Genomic DNA, 20,575 nt, shown 5'->3' with positions numbered 1-20,575 from the left:
AAACAGAAATAGCAAGTACAAAAACAACAGCAAGCTGCTTGAAGCACATGACAGCGCCAACAATTCTGGGCATTAACGAAAAGCAGCTATCAGCTATTGGTGGCTGATATGAGTGATGTAAGAGAGTGAGGAATAAACGAAGGGTAAGAGGAGAAAAGTAAACACCTTTTGCACACCAGGCTTACACCACATACATATATACCAAATGGCTGAGTTGCTGTCAACTCTATTTGTTTATAGTATCCTTTCCCAGGCGAATAGACACCTAGCCAAAAGACTTATTTGCTTTCTTTGCATTCTAGCTGCATCCATGCTTACGTCTCCACGTTTCGGTGAAGGTATGCATGCCCACATAACTATGTATGTGTATGGAACACTCAAGCCGGATATTCAAAAATGACATCCGCTAAATACATATATACATACATATGTATGTTAAATTTATACAAAAAGACAGATCTTACATACACGCACATAAGTTCGCAACAGCACCCACTCTACTATCGATGTGCGAAAATGGTTAAAGTGTAAAACAGCAAGCAAGCAACAAAATTTACTATAAAAGTTTTTTCTTCCTCCTTTTTTGCTATTTTTCATTCAGCAGCAGCGCCTGCTAGATATACTTTTTTTTGTGTATCAGCAAGTAAACGCCTTTTTTCCTGCGTTAAAGCAAGATTTCTGGTTTTGAATTTTTTAGTAAATTTCACTTGCACTTTTTTTTCAAAATAATAAAACACCGTTTTACAGTTTACAACAAATTTATGTTCTTTTCTTCAAATATTTGCCACAAAATATCTCACATTTCACAAGATTTCGCTTTTCAAACAATTTTCCATTTCGACGCTGTAGACAAGAACGAACAAAAAAAAAACCCAATTAAGTATCAGCACAAAAACTGCACGACGCGACCGAGCGTAAAACGTTCGACGTTATATACCGTTACCGTTTATTTCCCGTTAGCACGTCTTCCACACACGACAATCGCTGGCAAACTGTTCGACACAATAGCTCGCATTTTGCGGCCATGAAGACAGGCGACATTAGTCGTCGCTACGCTGTGTTTGCCGCAGCACAGCTTCACACAGCCAAGTGCCATGGCATCCAATATATGTACATATGTATAGACACATACACACATATGCATTTACGCATACATATATGCATTTCAGGCAATAAACACTTGCGCACATACACTCATACACATATTTGCTCACATGCCGATAAGAATGTTCATCTAACGTTCGGTGAGTATCTCTAGTTGACGCATTTGTCATCCCGCAAACATCACACGCACACATACAAACAAAAACCTCTCATACTCATTCTGTTGCTCATTCAACCCTCTTCAACATATACGCCATCACAAGTCAGCCAGCTATCTTAGGCGAAATAGTTATTGGCGCTCATCAACATACGCGCTTTTCGGCAAGTATCTATAACTGTATTATAAATATACCGCTACACTGTGTTTGCTCGAGTACTCTCTCTCATAAACAGTTTGTGCTGTTTTGTCGCACAGTATTTTACTTTAGTACGCTCTCTCTCCAATAGCGCTCGTTGAGTTTGCCACAGCAGTGAGTGACATTTTTGAATTCGCCGTTGTATAACAGTTAACATACTCTTTCTCTCCTTATATTCACTATAATTTTCTCAAATTTTTCTGCAAGTTTCGTCAAGCTCTCTTTTATCAGTGCCGCTGATAGCGGTCTGCCGGCTGTTTTTTTGTTTCATTGTGCAGATTGTTCGATATTGTATTTTTTTGCATATTTTCTATCAACTTCCTTTTCGTTGTTATATTTTTGTTTGCAAAATATACACTCTTTGAACTTGATTGCATACAACATAAGAGAGAAGAAAAACGGTGTGGTGAACAAGTTTATTGTGCTTGGCTTAAATAAGCTATGATAAGAGGTCGCAAATTAGTACCGCCAAGGGTATTGAAAACGTTTTCCATCTGGTCCTTCCAGCGTAGCGGGAGCCGTCCACTTCCTCTGCTTTCATATGCGGGTTCCGACAAGAATACTGTTTCATTCGCATAATATGGCAAATCCAGCGTAGCTACTACGTTTTAGTTTCCTGGACTATGTTCACTATGGAGTCTGCCTAAAGTTTTTAAAGCTTTTCATTAAATCACTTCGACACTTGCTGTCACCGACGCATAGAGACTTATAAATCTTTCGAAAAACTTGTATCTTAAACATTCGTAGATCCGACTCATCAGATGTTGGCAGCGTCCTTGCTTCTGCACCACAAATCAGGACGGCTACTTAAAGTGGCTTGTAGAGCATGATTTTCGTTTGCCGGGAAATAACATTAGAGGAAGAGATATTAGCTTAGGTTAGGTGGTAGCTGCCCTGATAAGGGAAGCTCATTTGGACAACATGAAGGTCCGTTGTGCTACCACATACAATAAAATAACGGTGACGTAGATATAACTACTTAGAGAATTGTTGGGTAGCAACGATAAAGTTCCGAATAATACCGATCTTGACCTTGGATAAATCCTCGGGAGATCCAAGTGAGTCGCGATCGAAGTACTTTCGCCTAGTTCTGGAAAAAGCTGCACAATCAAGCCTAAAGTGATTTGATGACTCCACCTCATCATCCTCCATATAGCTGCAGCGGGATGGAGTTCCCATTATATTGAGACGTACCGCATGGATACTCATGAGACAGTGTCCTGTCAAACCCCCAATGACCATTGCTAGGTGAGCCTTAGCGAACCCAATTATTTCGGCAGACCTCCTGCCATCCACTTCCGGCCAGAAATATCTTGCTGCCCTGCAAGAAGTGGTGTCCGCCCAACGATTGCTGAGCTAACTCGAGGCCTAGCAATGGAGGAGCAAACCACATGTGGCCGCCGGATTCCCTACAGCCGTCTTCATCCGGTTCAGTTGTACCGATGCGCGCTAAGAGATCCGCTTGTCAGTTGCCCGATATACCACCATGACTCGGCACCCAGATAATCTTAATTATAAAATAGTTCGATGCAATTGCAAGCGAGGTCAGGCACTTCCAGACCACCCTCGATCGCACTGTAGTTGTACTCAATTGGATAGCATTTCATCCACCGCATCCTTAATCGCAGCAACTTCCGCTTGGAATACACTGCAGTGATCAACCAACTTAAACTTGCGGCTTGCATTTAGCTTTTGATAAATGACATTCAGTGCCAAGGTAGGTGTCGTTCTGAGAGCGCCACTGATTCTGATCAGCGCCGTCCGTTGCACTAACACTAACATTTTGAAGGTGCCCGCCGTATCTAGTGCTTGCCACCAGACCAGCACCCCATAGAGCAGAATCGGTTTGACCACCATCTCATAAAGTCAGTGTGCTACTCCTGGCGAGAGTCCCCATCTCTTTCCGATAACCCCCCTGCAGCAGTAAAAGGCGGCCTTCCTGGCCCTATCTTCTACATAGGGTCTCCAGGACAGTTTATTGTCCAACACAATCCCCAAATATTTAACCCTATCTGAAAGACTACCTAGCCAAGTAGCATTCTATGGTCCGGAGCCCTTTTGTGAGCTCACAGAGGCACACAATTGGGGAATAGCAACTTGGGCTAAAAGCAGTACAAACAACGCTGCCTATATGGTTATTTCGAACAGCGGTGACAAAGCTCTTGAGCCTAAGAAGTTATAGTATGATTATCAGCCCTGGACAAGCAATACAACGTGTAAAAACTAAACAAGATACAACGGGCAGCATATTCAGGGTTAACATGAGTCCTTAGGTAATGTCAAAAGAACGCGTTAAGTGTATCCTTATTCAGCTATTACTAAGCCTCTACATACGCTTTGTAGCTATCGACTCAAACCCAGGCCAGCAGTACTACATTATGTTTACCTAGTGAGCTAAGCTTTTTCATGCACCTCTAGACTAGTGCTGACTGTATTTCGAACGCTGAAATTACCCTGAGTGCGGCTTGACTGTCGCTAAGTATGGCAGGGGTTTTGTTTGATAATCGCCGTTGAAGATTTAGCTCATCACGCTGAATTATAGCACTGAATTTATGGCTCTGAATGCAAAGACTCCAGCTTCAATCCTCTCTAGTGTTTTCAAGCCATCTTTGAGACACACGATTTTGTGTAGGCGTTGAATGCTCTCTAGCCTAGCTGCATGCCATGTAATCATGGCCCTTTATTCCACTTAAATCGTTCCTTAAGGATTGCATGCTTGAAGATATCATATCACAGGAATTTAAAGATTGGGATCTCTTCTCTTAGCTTCTTTAAATTTTGGGATGATATGACTTTTCCTTTGCCCGAACCCTTCCTTTCAATATTCTTTCGCTTGGCTGACTGTTGTATCGCTATGTGTAGCGGAGTTAGATGGAGGATAGCCTCTAACGCTGTTGTGGGACATGTACGCATAGTCCCCGTGATGCATTTACACGCCAGTCTTTGGAGTTTTTAGCGTTTTCCTCGCTGTCATTCGAGTTTTCTCGAAGCCCAAGCTATCGTGGGTTTTAATCCTGAGCACATATGGACTGTAGATCCATAATTTGGCTGCTAAACGTTTGCCATACCACAGTGGACTTCATGACTCTAGTTGTCATGGAGTCAAAGTGTTGCTTTCATCGCAGCTTGTTGTCAAAGGTGACGCCCTTGAACTTTACAACGGTTATTGTTATAGTTTTTTGGATGCGTATTACTCTTCTTCTGGTGAAATGACCGCTGACCAACTGTGGTGGGTTAATTTTAAGCCCCACAATTGCACACTGTCTCTTGGTTAGCTCTGTTCGATATCACATGGCATGCTCTCAGACTTAGCCTCCCTCCTGCCGCTCATTTGGACCAGAGATAAGTGTATTTGCAGTTTCAATCATATCACATATTTCTTTTTAGAACACGTTTTCAAATGGATGCGATTTAAAAAATCTTCTCGCGGCTGAATTTGAAAACTATAGAAAAAAGGTTTTAAGTGCATTGAAAAAAGGGAAATTGTTTCTTATCTGACTCTAATTAATACCATTTCTCAAATGCCGTGGAAAGTGACAGTGAAGCACTTGTGAAAAGGAATTTACTAGCTTCTTAACTTCCTTCCCTTATTACTTCAAGCACTTAAATTGCATTGAGGAAGGAAGAATGAAGAAAAAAATATTCCACAATGTGATAAAACTATGAGACTAGAAAGAAATTATTGCCAGATTGCTAATAAGAAGGGGACATGCATTGAACATTTAGGCAAGCTGGTTGCAAAGTACCTACAGCAGTGGTGCACAGCGCCGACAGAGCTACGAAAACAAATGCAACGTTTTGTAGTAGTATGTGTAAATACATGAGAATTTTTGAGCAGAGAATCAACGCATGAAATGCTTACTGCTTGAAGCAAAGATGACTTGATACGAAACATTTGTTTACACTCCCATTTTTTCCGCTCTCATGAGGGATTTATCCGAAATTTGTGTTGGCAACAATCACACATAAATCCCTCGCGCCAGCTGAAGCGGCTCAAAAATTTCGATAAACTTTAGCTTGACCTACAACTGTAGAATAGCGTTCAAAAATTATGGGAAAAAGAATAAAATTATTTGTTTTAATGTAAATATTATTAGTTCGATGGCGGCGGGTAAATATTATTTCCCATTCAAAAGTTATCATTAAAAATAGGTTTTGTAAATATGAAGTCCCGATGCAACCAGTCCATTTTGATCACAGAACCTGGAACGTCAGACATGTAGGATAATCCCTCCATTAAATGATGTTAACTATTATATCATAGGTCCGATATACTGAAATTTCAAAAGAATATATGGTTTTCACTGCGATTTAAATGCGTTACAATATTTGACTAATTAAATTAACCAAAATGTAAATTTTACTTGGATTTGTTTATATTTAACTCTAACTAGTCGTATTATTGTAAAATAAGTTTAAAGAAATAAATATTTTACGACTATCATTTTATTAAAGGATTGAAACTATAATCGCCCAAATGTATGTCAAAAATTCCCATATTCAGATCTATTCATTTTTGTTTAGAGTGGCATCATTGATAAATGTTATTAAAAATGTGCATTTTGACAGCGCTATCTCGAAACAAATAGTTGCAAATCCATTCATCTATGGCCTGAAGTCCAAGCTCAAACTGATTGACTGCTTGCTTTACTGAATCTATGTCGCTGCGCTCACGCGAGATGTAGGTGAGCGCCGAATAGTTTTCCGAAGTTCAGCGAATCCCACGAGTGCACCACTGATCTACACACTTCAAATTAGGCGAGATATATTCATTGCCTATGCCAACAAACCGACCAAAACAGGAAGCGAAACTGATACGAAGGCAAAAGTGACATTTGGGACTAAAAAGACCAATCAAAGTAAATGACTTAAGAGGCAATTGGATGCATAAAAATAAATCACAAGTCAATGGAAGAAACAAAAAACTTTGTGTGTATATGAGAACAAATTAGAATTTCGAAAGAGAGTGAGACATTGTCGAAGCGTGAGCGAGAAAAATAGTAAGTAATGCGGCAAAGGAAAAAAACGGCTATTAGAAATTCGCTACGGCTGGTGGCATTTGACGCTAATGATTAGAGCATGACGCAACGGTAAACACCAGTGAACAAACCAACTTTCAAACATTATGCACTTTAACAACAACAACTCACAAATACATGCCGTCCTTTGACTATTGACAATGTACTAACGCAGTTTATAATTGCATTCAATGCACAACATTTGACACGACCCATAAACATCATTAAAAGTAAACCCAATTAACACAGGCAAAAATTGCAAAGCATGCAATAACAAAGAAATGCAGTAGTCATCAGCAGAAACAACAAAACATTAAAGCGTTAAGGGCGCATGTATGTGTGTTTTTTTATGTGTATATACGTTCAACCATGGGTACTCTGCTGAGTACTTGAGCCCCTTCAGCTCAACGCAACGTGTAGAACACAGCGGGTAGTAAAGTAGGTCTGAAACCAAAGAATAGCGAAGTGAGAGCCGTCGATTGGTAAGGCAGTAATAGTTTTGATGATTGTGCAATTGTTGTCATTTTACAATAATAACAACAAAGTAGTATAGAAACCGGCGGTCCCAAGAGCAACAGAAATGTGTGTGCGGAAATGTTGGTGGTTGATACAATGACACATTGATGAAGGAAAACCAAAAAAAAAAAAAAAAAAAAAGTTCGAAAATAATACAAATGAAATTGATTGCAGCAATGATAAATACATAAAAATTTTTTTTTTAATTTTGTTTTCGAGAAAAACTATTTTAGTTGCTGACGTTTCGGTGGGCAAGTACTGTCATCCACACCTGTAAGGCAGCGTTTCGCCGAGTTCCGAAAGTGGTTCTTCAACATAACCTTTATCATAAGTCTACGCAATAGTAGAGTCGTGGATAAGAACTCCTTCATTCGAAACTTTTGATGACATCGAAATCATGCTTGCCTTCTCCTAGGCCAGCCTGGTCGTTCACCAAATGGAATGATCGATGGAAATTTAGACGATCTGAAGATTCGACCTCTTTTTGTTGTTTTTGTATTAACACTGCATCGCAAAATTCGAAATGTGTAACCGCTCACAAATTATCAGCAAAGTACTCTTCTAATTTTCAGTCCGTCTTTCCAACTTTGTTTATAGTATAGTAAGCGGAAGTTTCGGGTATAAAGTGGGCATGCACACTGCTGTCGGAGGACTCGAAGAAAGACGCGAGGTGTGCATTTACACAGATAGGCAAGCAGCGCCGATGACGCTTAATTCCTTCATCACTTCCTCTAAGGCTGTCAACAGCTTCAAGAGGTCGCTTCAATCGGCAGTAACATTGAAATGAAAACAATGAAAAGGCAGATAAATTTGCAAAGACAAGTGCCCTTCTGGATCCTGCGCAGGCGGTTAAGATGCATCATCAATCAAAAGAAGTATACATGGCAGATTCAAGGAGTTTGCGATCTCCAACTGATACTCCTCAAACAGTTGCAAAATAGCCCAGCAAGTCGACCGAATTACGAGATATGGGAAACAGCGGGCCTGCTAAATAGGTCAAGGCAAGGAATCTTTAGGATGACTGCCAAAATTGCGTCAAACTGGACGCTCGGAATACGTGCTGGGGGAATTGGGAGCCCGTTCAACAGCATTTGCTGGAGAAGCCGCGAAAAAAGGCAGTAAAGAAATAGATCACACTAGATTTATAATTGTATGCAGTTATATACTGCAGCCGCCTTGGTGTGGTGCTTGTGGCCTACCACACCGAAGAGCCTAAGTTCGAGGTCGAACAAAGCACACCAAAAATATAGAAACAAATTTTTCTAAGCTGGACCGACCGTGGCAGTGATTTGGCAAGCACTTCGAATGTATTTGTATGCCACCAAAAACTTCTCAGTGAAAACTTATCGGCTTTGCAGATGCCGCTCGGAGTGGGCGTAGAATATGCAGGTTCTGTCCCGCCACTTTGTAGAAGAAATTTAAATCTCTTCGGAAGTTATCGCACCTTACATTATTATTGGCTGCAGGGGAATGTGCACCGAAATCGCGCCCCGTACCCTACTTGGGCTTGGGTCTTTAAAATCCGGGCGACACAGCAACCAACCTTTTATGAGAGTGCAAGAAAACATGCAGGTTCTGGACGCTTAGTAGATTGGGCTGCTGCTCTTAGAGGCGTTGATTACATGTTACAACTGAAAAGATGTTTGATATCATGTGGGTATACATCGCATGCAGTACAAACATTGCATGAGGCATGGTTGATTTTGGACAAGTAATAGCTTACTTAGGCTGTCTGCCAATGGGGCTTACAAGGTGCGACACAGCAAACGTATTTACTGACTCAGTGTGTTAAGGTATACCTGCATTAAATGGCTAAGTTCGTAGCTGACTTGGAATGAACTCCCAGCAGGTGAGGTTGTAGTAGTACTGCAATTAATCCGTACGAAATGTTATCTTCAAGTAATCTAGAGCAGCTCAGTATCCCACTTATTTGTATGTTCAGAATATCTAATAGAATTCAAAGTCATTATTTCAACTCTGCTCTACTTCCCTCCTTTTTATCACTTAAATAAATTTTTATGGGAAACCAAATTTTACAAATCATTTAGTTATAATTAAGTGAAGTAATTATCATACATATCTTCAATAAAACACACCCCAATATGTCATGCATGGAAACTGACTGTAAAATTATAAAACTTGCATGACAAATCAAATAACAGGTTTTCGAAGTTGAGTGTGCGCTAGATTTCAGCGACTTTTTAAGGGCTCAAAGAATTACTGCAAGTGTGAATGCTCTGTGGGTGTAAGTATGAATGAGTGCTACTATCAAAAATATTTTGTAAATGTATTTGTGTAACTTTGCAACTTTTTTGTATATTTCGTGCGCTGCAAAGGAAATGTACGCCCCTCCCTAACACACCTTTTAAAGTCACTTCACCGGCAACGTTAAAAATACGTGCACGCACACTTGCACACACCGCTTGTTTCACTCAAAAGCCAGTCATTTTCGCTTTACATTTTCGGCAATTCATTGTCTTTTTGATAATCGTGTTTACGCGCAGACACTTTATGCTTTGTCGTTTTTAGAAAAAGTTGTGAAAAATACATAACATAAAAATAAACTAAATTCCCAAATAAACATAAAACGAGCATTTAATGAACAAAACGCGTGCAACTATAATAACAACAACACTAGTTAGCTGCGTGAAGTGCAATATAATCAACAAATAGTGAAATGTCAAGTAAATAGAAAAACAGCTAAAATAACAACAGCTAACATAAAAAAAAAACATCCAACACGAACATATCACTTTTTATCTACACAAAATATGATGTTGCACGCTGCATGTGTCCTTGTCGAGGAAAATGAGCCACTCATTCTATATTACAGCATACACCCCATGAGCGCTCATATTGCATTCACTCTATGCAGCCGTGAATCTGAAGGGCGGTCCGTATAGCGATTTCTTTGAATGAATTCATATTCATGACTTTGCATTTAATGAATTCTGTGGCTCAAATATCCAACCATAACGATGTAACGGCATCGAATGATAGCAGCTTATCAATTGACATCATATGAAAATAGAGGACAGTCAACGGCCATAACGTCAACGGCCATAACGTCAATTGCTCTTTAAACCAGTTCGAATGACTAATATAAAACACGCATTCATATAAAATTTCAACGATATTGTTATTATGACTATTCTGCTATTCTGAAATAGTCATTGAGTCAAGACATATAGACGGTGGGGTGACACAAAGTCAACGGCCAAGACGTCAATTGCACTTTTGACCAGTTAGCATGATCTCAAAGTCAGTTGAAGCTATGACTATATGATATTCAATTCCAAACGTATTTTAGCTATGAACATTCTGCTTTTCTGAAATAAATAATTATTAAGCCAACTCACATTTGTTCAAGCGGCCACAAGGTCAACCATTTTGTTTCGCACCGTAACGTATTAAAATATTGACAGCATATTTTATTTTTGTTATACCAGCTATATTGTTGTTGGTGTTGTGACATAAAGTCAATGGATATAAGGTCAATTGGCTATATGATATACAATTTCAAACACATTGATATTATGGCCCATCTCCTATTCAAAAATAGTCATTAAATCAACTCATATTTACTCAAGTGGCCATAAGGTCAATCATTTGACTTATTTTGTTTGGTTGATTTTTCGACAGGGTGGATAAATGATGTATATTGAAACGATTTTCCGTCATCCCTTGTTAAATTTGGTTTCGAGACAAACCGGTTTCGGCATTGTGCTATCATCAGTGTTGGTTTTCGAAAGAACGGATGACGGAAAATCGTCCCAATATACATCGTCAATTATTTTTTTTCCGCATCTTCACACATTAGAATGTTTACACCTTATTTTATTTTTATCATTCTAGCTTTTTAGTTGCTGCTTCGGTGACATAAAGTCAATAGTTAAAAGGCCGATTGACCGTGAAATTTTTTATTCCAAATTTTCGTCTGCGGTGCTGCTTATCATATGATGATATCACATAGACTAAATGAGTTCATAGTGTTACCAGAACTGAAAACCCCTATCAAAAACTAGGACCTATGCCACTAGCTGTATTTAGGCAGGATGCCTAACTTTTCCGCATCTGTCTGCGACCCCCCAATGCAACTCTGCGAATCGATACTCGATACTCGAATTAATTTATAACCACCCACACCATCACCGCCACATGCATGTGCATGCATGTAGCTGCGCGTGTATGAGTGGTTTTTGTCAGCACTCATGCATATGCATGTCGGGGTTGATGTGTGGGTGCCTTTCCCCTCCAAAACGGAGGATGTTGCGGGTCAACGGTTGTAGCTTGCTATACAACCGGCCTCTCTGATTTCAACAGCCAACCAGCTAAAATCTGCCGCCAGCGATCTCGGCCGTATTTTTGCGTTTATTCAGGTAATATTGTAACTATTGCTAGTTTTACATTTACCCAATAAATCATATATATTATAACGAGAAATCTCGTCTATTTGCTTATTTTCTATTCCAACCCGCTTATTCCCACTGAGATCGACCCCGGTGCGCCCACCTACCTCCAGGAGCACACGCACCCTGGCCGAACATTTGGTCCTATCTCACCAGGAATTGGAAACAGCACCTTAACAATACAGTCCACAACATAATTAGCCCGAAAATTTATACGGAAAAATATTTGCCCATCAACAGCTATACCACAAAATTTGGAAAGTCTATTATTTAATACCAGCGTGCAAAACACTGAGCAAGCGACATCCAGCTTAAGCCATCAGCAACACCACAAGTCATCTTGCCACATCATCACCAGAACATACAAATCACCAAAAAGTTCACAGTAAGTGCAATATTTCTTGCCAAATTTTTTTTGGTTAAAATAATAAATAAAAGTGCGAAAAATCGATCTAAAGTGCCATACGTGATTGTAGTTAACCGCGAAAAGTGTGAAAAAACTGTGTAGTGCCAAAAAGGAAAATAAGTACAAACGCGTTGCATTAACGTCGTTTCAGATTCCTTGTGACTATCTTGTCTGACCCCCCACCAGCGGTAAGGCTCTCCAGACACAGCACAGGGAAGAGGTGCACATAACCTCACTTTCAAAAAAAATTCACGCCATTCGACTGCGGCAACATTCTATTTCTTTTGCGTCACTATTATTTTCACTAATTTCTATAATCTTGTTACACAGTTTTGTTCTTTGTTGCATAACATTTATTTCACGGTTTCACACTTTTCGTCGAGTTTATATCAACGCGCGCACTTATTTTATAATAAAATTGAAGGTTGAAGTGGCGAGTGGCCACTCATACACCCTTTACTTCGCACAATACACATTGGTGTTGATTCCCCCTGCTCCTTGTTTTAAGGCACAAATAATCTGCAAAGTCAGACAAAAATAAACAAATTAAGAGTAATAAATCAATTTTGCGTAATTTTAATAGTTGTTGGTTGGGTGATTCGCTCAGGTTTTCAAGTTTTATATCCCTTGGTTAATTCGCTCTCCACTTTTCAACCATGAACATGGACTCCTACATTAGATTGGCCGATCGAATAATCGAATTCGAGGCCGATTTTAATGATATCAATGCGGCTCTGCACACTGTACACACTCTTGCAATACAGCAAAAGGAGTTGCAAGCTAAGTGGGAAAAAGCAGAGAACGCCCTAGAGGAGTTGCTTGGCTCTGACACGCTCGACGCAAAGAAAATTGCAGCGGTCAAGATCAAGCATAAAGCGGCATATGCCGTATTCTTGCGATGCATGTCGAACATGGCTGAACTTCAATCCAAATTGAAGGAGGAAAAAAATAGGGCAGTCAAACCTGAGGGAGAACGCGCGCGCGAACACAGTATCCGCCTGCCAGATTGCGATACTGAGGTATTCAAGGGCGACTACCTATCTTGGCCAACGTTTCGTGACCTGTTCACGGCCATCTACAAAAGCAACAGTCGCCTAAGACCGGTAGAAAAGTTGTTCCACCTTAACCAAAAACCCAAGGTGAGGCAAAGGACATTGTCAAGAAATCTCCTTTGACAAATGAAGGCTTCGAAACAGCCTGGAAAAATCTATGTGAGAGATACGAGAATAAACGGATTCTCGTAAACTCACAACTACAAATTTTGTTTAATTTAAAAAAGATAGATAGCGAGTGCGGCAGCTCAATCAAAACCTTACAGCGCGACATAAATAATTGTTTAGCATCCTTAAAAACACATCAGATTGACGTTGCAAATTGGGATGCGATTATTACTTATTTATGTTCGACAAAATTACCTGAGAATACGTTGGCTCTATGGGAGCAGAGCATTGACCACAAGACGGACATATCCAAGTGGGAGGATATGGACAAATTCTTGTCAAATCGTTTCCAGACACTTGAAACCGTGTCTGGTTTTACAGGGAATGCCAGTGCAAAAGTCAAACACGTCGCGCCAGTCGACGGAAAACCCTACAAAAAGACTTGGTGCTTTTCAAACCAAAGTAACCAAGCAAACAACAAAATCAATGTGTAAAATGTGCAAATCTACGGAGCACAGATTACGCAAATGCTCAGGTTTTTGCGATTTAAACCCGGTAGAAAGGATTAAATTCGTCAAATCCACAAATGACTGCCTGAATTGTTTATCCCCAGGACACACAGTGACGAGATGCATCAGTTCATACAACTGTTCCAAATGCCACTCTCGTCACCACACGCTTCTGCATGCGGACACACTTCAGCAACCGGCGGTGCGCAACCCGTTCAAAGATGCGGATAATACCCCATCAACTTCGGTACAGGCACAGAAAAGACAGGAATCGGGACAACCACCTTCTTCTACGAACCAGAATGTCAAATCCTGCCATGCCAATTCCAGCACAGGTGTGCTCGCGTACACATTCACCATAATGGTACCGACTTCTCCGCGCGGACATTAATTGATTCTGGGTCTGAATGTTCCTTTATAACTGAAAGACTGAAACGCAGGATCAATTTGCCAGCGAGGAAAATGCATGCTCATGTTTCAGGCATCACAAATGCGGTGTCAGCTCAGGTGAAAGAAGCATCCAACATCGAATTACGTTCACCAGTGGATTCCTGCTTCAGCCTGACTACACCCGTACTAGTTCTAGCGAAACTCACTGGGAATCTTCCATCCTGCCATATCAATGCAATGACTATGCAGGCATTCCCAGACTTGGTTTTGGCAGACAAGAGGTTCTACGTCAACGAAGACGTAGACCTCATACTTGGCGGAGACATATATCCCCAAATTATAATGAGCGGTATAAAGAAGAATGTGCTAAACACACTCTTAGCCCAAGAGACAGTGTTCGGTTGGATACTAACCGGTCGTATCGAATCACCGAATCCAACGAAGAGCATTATGTCTTTTTACAACGAGGTTGCGTTAGACAACCAACTCAAAGCGTTCTGGGAGGTAGAAAATGTATCAAAAAATAAAATATTAAATGAAGAGGAAAGGTACTGCGAACAATTATTTAAGGAAACAACGAAACGTGATGAAGATGGAAGATACACCGTATCACTACCATTCAGGCAGGATTACCCTAATAATATTAATTTGGGACCGTCCCTGAAACGCGCATGCTCTCAATTCTTCCGGAATGAGGGGCGACTAATAAAAAACCCAGATTTAGGTAAAGAATATGTTCGAGTGTTGTCAGAATATGATACGCTCGGACATATGAGGAAATTAAAAAAGAATATCTCATCCGGACGATTCATTCCTGCCCCACCACGCCGTTATTAAAGCGGAAAGTACCACTACAAAGGTACGCGTAGTATTCAATGCCTCGAGCCCTACGGCCAACGGGAAGAGCCTAAATGATATTCTACTCCCAGGCACAGTTCTACAAGCCGATCTACCCATCCTTATATTACGACGGAGACTATACCGTTTTGTATTCAATAGCGACATCGAAAAGGTGTATCGTCAAATTTGGGTGAACGAAAATCACACCAAATTTCAACGTATTGTGCATCGCACGTCCCCGAATGACCCTATTAGTCTCTACGAATTAAAGACGGTTACCTTCGGAGTGAATTGCGCGCCATATCTCGCGATAAGAACGCTCCTACAACTAGCAGACGACGTCTCAAGTTCACACCCTACAGCGGCTAGCATACTAAGAGAGAGTATGTACGCAGATGACGTTTTATCTGGAGGACACACAATAGCGTCAACCATCAAAGCAAGAAACGAGATTCGCGAAGCCTTACACTCAGCTGGCTTTCCATTACGCAAGTGGACTTCAAATTGTAAGGAAATTCTAAAGGTCATCCCCAAAATGGATTTGCTCAGCGAGGATTTCTTAGCGTTCGAAGAAGCTAGTTCGGTAAAAGCCCTGCGAATACGATGGAACGCTCACTCAGACGTATTTTATTTCAAGGCAGGAACCCTGGAAAATGGCGAAAACATCACCAAGCGAGCAGTCCTATCCGCTATCGCCAAACTTTTCGACCCTTTAGGCTGGCTTGCGCCAATGGTCATTGTGGCAAAAATACTCATGCAGAGTATTTGGTTGGAAGGCACCGCTTGGGACGACCCAGTGTCGATCAGTACGCTGGAAAAATGGAAAACCTTTACCGACCAATACCATGAGATCGATAAAATAAGAATACCTAGATGGGTCAACTTTTCACCAGGAACCGACATCGAGATCCATGGATTTTGTGACGCATCCGAGAAGGCTTATGCAGTAGCCATTTACATGCTCGTCAAAACGGATGATAATGTCTGCACAAACCTGCTTCTAGCCAAAACCCGAGTAGCCCCAGTGAAAACTCTGTCTCTTCCACGATTGGAACTTTGCGGAGCCGTGCTGTTAGCGGAAATCACCGAATCAATTTTCAGGAACCTTAAATTGGGACCAGTGAGAGTTCACCTGCGGACGGATTCAACGATCGTCCTCGCATGGATAAGGAAACCGCCTTGTTCCTGGTCAACCTTCGTCGCACATCGGATCACCAAGATCATCGACATGGTCGGAAATAAGGACTGGTTGCATGTAAACTCAGAATCTAATCCAGCAGATTTAGGTAGCAGAGGATTACCTACGTGTGAACTGGTCAACAATTCGTTGTGGTGGCAGGGACCTTCTTGGCTGCAAGAAGACACTTCCCAATGGCCAGCACAAGAAAGTGACTACATCACCTCCGTAGAGGAAAAGAGGGCGAAGACCTACGCAACGACAACAGTAAATACTACCGATGTTCTCCAACGCTTTTCAGACCTACCTAGGGCTTCACGGGTGCTCTCATACGTTATGAAGTTCTACCGAAGAACTCACCCCAAAACAAAAAAATCATTTCAGGTCAAGTCACCTTTAATCTCTCCTGATGAGATCAAATCAGTAACCCAACTCTTAATTAAAATCTATCAGAAACAACACTATAGTTCCAAATATCGTGATTTAAAGGCCGGAAAACCAATTGCAGGGAAAAGTGCAATACTCTCACTTAATCCCTACCTAGACCAACATGGAATCATTCGGGTAGGAGGGCGACTCGGGGCGTCAAAGGACTTAGCCTTTAATGAACGCCACCCAATCCACCTCCCATACAACTGCCGGTTATCCCGTCTGACAGTCCTAATGTTTCATCAACAAAGTCTGCATGGGGAAAACCAACTCATGTTACGTCTAATACGCACCCAATACTGGATACCTAACACCAAAACCATGATTAGGGCAACAATTCGCAATTGCAAAGTTTTCACTATACACCGAAAGCGTGCTCAGACCCAACTTATGGGTATTCTCCCTCGCGAACGCACGACATTCAGCCGTGCACTTACGAATACCGGAGTCGACTTCGCCGGACCCTTCGACATTAAAAGTTACCGCGGTCGAGGGTGTCGACTATCCAAAGGCTATATCTGCCTTTTCGTGTGTTTTTCCATACGAGCAGTTCATTTGGAGGCCACTACTAACCTCAGCGCACCATCATTTCTAGCGGCATTTGCCCGTTTCATATCTAGGCGCGGATGCCCAAAAAATATGTACTCCGACAATGGTACGAACTTTGTCGGAGCGTCACGATCCTTACGATCAGAATTCACAAGCGCGACAGAACGCTGTCTCAAAGTACAGCCACCAGTCACTCACGTGGCATTTCATCCCTGCGGGCGCTCCTCATATGGGAGGGCTGTGGGAAGCTGGAGTGAAAAGCTTCAAAAGCCATTTCAAAAAATAGCCTCACCACACAAATTCACCTTCAAGGAATTCCATACCCTCTTATGCCGCATCGAGGCATGCCTGAACTCGCGGCCGCTCAGCCCGGCGTCCAATGACCCGACGGACCTAGAGCCGCTCACCCCAGGACATTTCCTCACTGGCAGCCATCTACTGGCTCCGCCAGAGCCGGATGCGAGTGAGAGCCTTGCCTCGATGATCAATCGGTGGCAGAAACTCAAAGCCCTCCATCACACTTTCTGCAAGCGATGGAAAACCGAATATCTCACCGAGATCCAGAAACGATACAAGTGGAAACATCCACAACCTAATCTGAAACCCGGAGACCTAGTTGTTATCAAAGAGGAAACCTGCAACCCAACGAATGGAGAATGGGGAGAATCGTCAACACACACCCAGGCTCTGATAACCGTGTGCGTGTTGTTGACGTTCATACAACCAGGGGACTGACCACTAGACCAATTACGAAATTGATACTCCTTCCGTCCCACGACAAGGAGGATTAAATGTAAGGGGCCAAAGCCCGCCTTACAAAACCCAAAACCAAAACTCTATTTCCCCCAGCTACCTAAAATCAGAGGCCCATGGTTGGTGATAGCATAGAAGGCAAATTAAGGAACCCGCGTCTTCGTGTCTCTCTATCCCTAAGCCTGTGGTTCTCCCGAGCCATATATTATAATCAACCCCCCGGTCTCGTGAGGGTGCGAGTCTACCGGAGGGGAAACCTAAGGCGTACCACGCGATGGCAATGGGGAAAGGGAGCGCGGGACATAAAAAGCGTTCAACCACGCGCCGTAATGCCCCGCTATCCCTAAGCTTCTGTCTCTCCCAAGGCCCTAATTATAATCAACCTCCGGTCTCGTGATGGTGCGAGTATACCGGAAGGCGATCCTACATCTTCTCTTTTTGTTCTCTACCTCCGGTCTCGTGTCGAGTCTACCGGAGGGAATCCTACACATGACTACTGATGGGCAATGGGGAAAGGGAGCGAGACGCACAAAGACACGGGGAGCTTACCAAAATCTCGCAAACAAAAGGCATTTTTTTTCTCTATGTTTTGCAACAATACTAACCGGGGGCCCCCTGAACAGAAAACCCCACAATTCACTCGCTCACCCAGAGCGAGGACACCAGAAACCATCCCATTCACTCGTTATCCCATAACGAGGACATCATAACAGCCTACCGCAGAAGGGTGAACCGATCTGCCACAGAATCTAAAGGCTTTCGGCCCTTTGTATATTTAAATTTCCCAAAGTCAACCCCCATTCACTCGCCCCGAGCGAGGACTCCAGAACCCTAACGCAGACGAACGCTCTGCCACAGAACCTACGAACTCGGCCAAATGCCCGAGGCCAACGATCAAATAAAATCTACAATCAGCATCGTAATTCGATTATTGTTGAGTATAGGGTTTATGAGAAGTATCGACACAAAGTAATCATGCATTTTCGTAGACCTATGAACATCCGAAACATACACCGATTCCAAATTCATCGTTCCACGTCAAAACCCCGACCGGTAAATCGCTTTAAGGAGATACCATAAAGAAATGTATTCATTGAGGATGTTAACTGATTTATTCCGTAGTTTCGTCTCACTTTAAGAATCTGTCATGGAAACAATCATTAGCCGCGAGCATCCATTCAGCTATGACCATAGGTTCAAGTGCACCCTTTCCACACTTGCGCCAACACAAACACCAGCAACCAAGATAAAGTGGGTGGGACCTTTAATTCTATTGTGGCCGGGCTAACTCTACAAACACCCCTCAATTCGCCAACACATATTGAAGTAATTAACCAACTAATTCATTTTCAAATACATCGCGCTCGGGACGACAGCTGTACTAATTTTATTGAAAATAACAAGATACTAACCTAAATCTACATTCTGTAGCGGGATACTCAATACCAATTCAATTTACATCCCCTTTCTTACATAGTAAAGGAAAACGAGATCTTGTCTATTCACTTGTATGCACATTTGTATGTGCATAGCAGCTACCTCAACTAAGTGCTTGTAAAATTGGTACTCAAAATCCATAATAATTTTTTTTTTTTTTTTTACATATTAACTTAAATGACATCGAAATCTTATATTCTCGTAGGGTTGCTTGTGTGCGCAATTTCGTGTGAAGGGGACCTACGGCCATGTTAAATTATCCTGGTAAAACTGGATCACCAGTTGCGGACACTCCACATGGGCCCGCTCCGCCGGCACTAGCTCATCCTCGTTAACCCCCTTCCACTGGATGAGAAACATCAGTTCACCCGTGGGTGACGTGGTTGCCCCCAATATGGCATAAGGTTCTAGTCCGCGGTCGAAACCCGACGCATCATCCGTTCTTTGTTCGACTGAAGAAGGAAAGAGGGGGAAATCAACAAGTTGTCGGGCGGCGTAGGTGAGCGTGTCTTACCCTGTTCCGTTTTCAGTGAATCCTCAAATGCTGCTATAAGTTCCGGGCATGCCAAGTTCTCCTCCGGCTCCCACGAATTCTCCCATCTCACGAGGTACTCGGTCCGCCCATTGTGAGTGCGCCTGGCCTCAATGCGCTCCACCACATACTCCTCCCGCTCGCTCTCATCCAGGCCCTCCATCGTCGAACCAACGCCCTGGTTATTCACCCAAATAAATAAAAATAAATCAAACAATGTAGCCATGGCTTCAAAAGGGGGATGGATTTGCGTTGTCTACCATTACCTAGGCAAATAATATTGAGTTGCATGGACGCATATCCGGGCAATGGGCACCAGGGAGTGCAACAGGTTCACCGTAAACAAAAAAAAATTTGGAAAGGAAAAAGGTTCCCTGACCTTGAGCAGTATCCGGTACCCCTTACCCCTGGTGGGGGGAATTACCAGACTTACAAAAGGTCGTAGAAATCGGGAGTGTATATCACTAGGAGGATATTTCCCGTGCCTCGAGCAGTATCTGGCACCCCTTACCACTGGTGGGGGGAAGTGCCAGACTTGAACGAGGTTTTAACAAAAAACCTACTAATGTCATTTTAATTACTTCACGCAGTATCCGCTACCCCTTACCACTGGTGGGGGGAAGTAGCAGACTGACGCGAAGTTTCCCGCGAAGCAAATTCCATGTAGCACAGTAATCCACCTAGTTGTAGAATCGCCCTTATACCGAGAGGGCCAAGGTGGGCGGGGTGCCCGGTCGGGAGAATGCTAGGTGTGAGGCACTTGTTTAACCGATTTATCGGGTGCCTCCTTCAATTATAGAAGTTCTATTCACCATCTAATAAATACCGCTTTATCCATTAACATCTACCTCTTCAAATGACATTACACTTAAAATATTCGCTAAAGCCAAGGAAATATACATATCACTAAGAAGATAAAAGGGCCCACAAATCCCCATAAAATGATGCTTAGAAGGGAACGCTCGCATTTTTTGCAGCATATCAAACCAC

The 20,575-nt window shown here is 42.2% G+C and overlaps 1 protein-coding gene across 13 annotated transcripts in view; it reads right to left on the bottom strand.

The window, feature by feature from the left end:
• Positions 1-20,575, bottom strand: part of tei (teiresias) — a 574,056-nt gene that overhangs the window by 551,117 nt on the left and 2,364 nt on the right. For 2 of the 13 annotated variants that reach the window (XM_067771854.1, XM_067771851.1), the window contains exon 1: positions 469-973. The exons of 3 other annotated variants lie outside the window; for them this stretch is intronic. The gene's annotated coding sequence lies outside the window, so the exon portion shown is untranslated. Of the gene's footprint in view, positions 1-464; positions 974-20,575 lie in introns of those variants that run through there. 8 more of the 13 variants (XM_067771859.1, XM_067771857.1, XM_067771862.1 and 5 more) reach the window with 6 other exon arrangements.

Source organism: Eurosta solidaginis, chromosome 3 (genome assembly GCF_040869045.1).
Source record: "Eurosta solidaginis isolate ZX-2024a chromosome 3, ASM4086904v1, whole genome shotgun sequence".
Classification (NCBI taxonomy): domain Eukaryota; kingdom Metazoa; phylum Arthropoda; class Insecta; order Diptera; family Tephritidae; genus Eurosta; species Eurosta solidaginis.
Note: the sequence above shows the minus strand (reverse complement) of the source record. Positions and strands in the feature narration are given on the sequence as shown.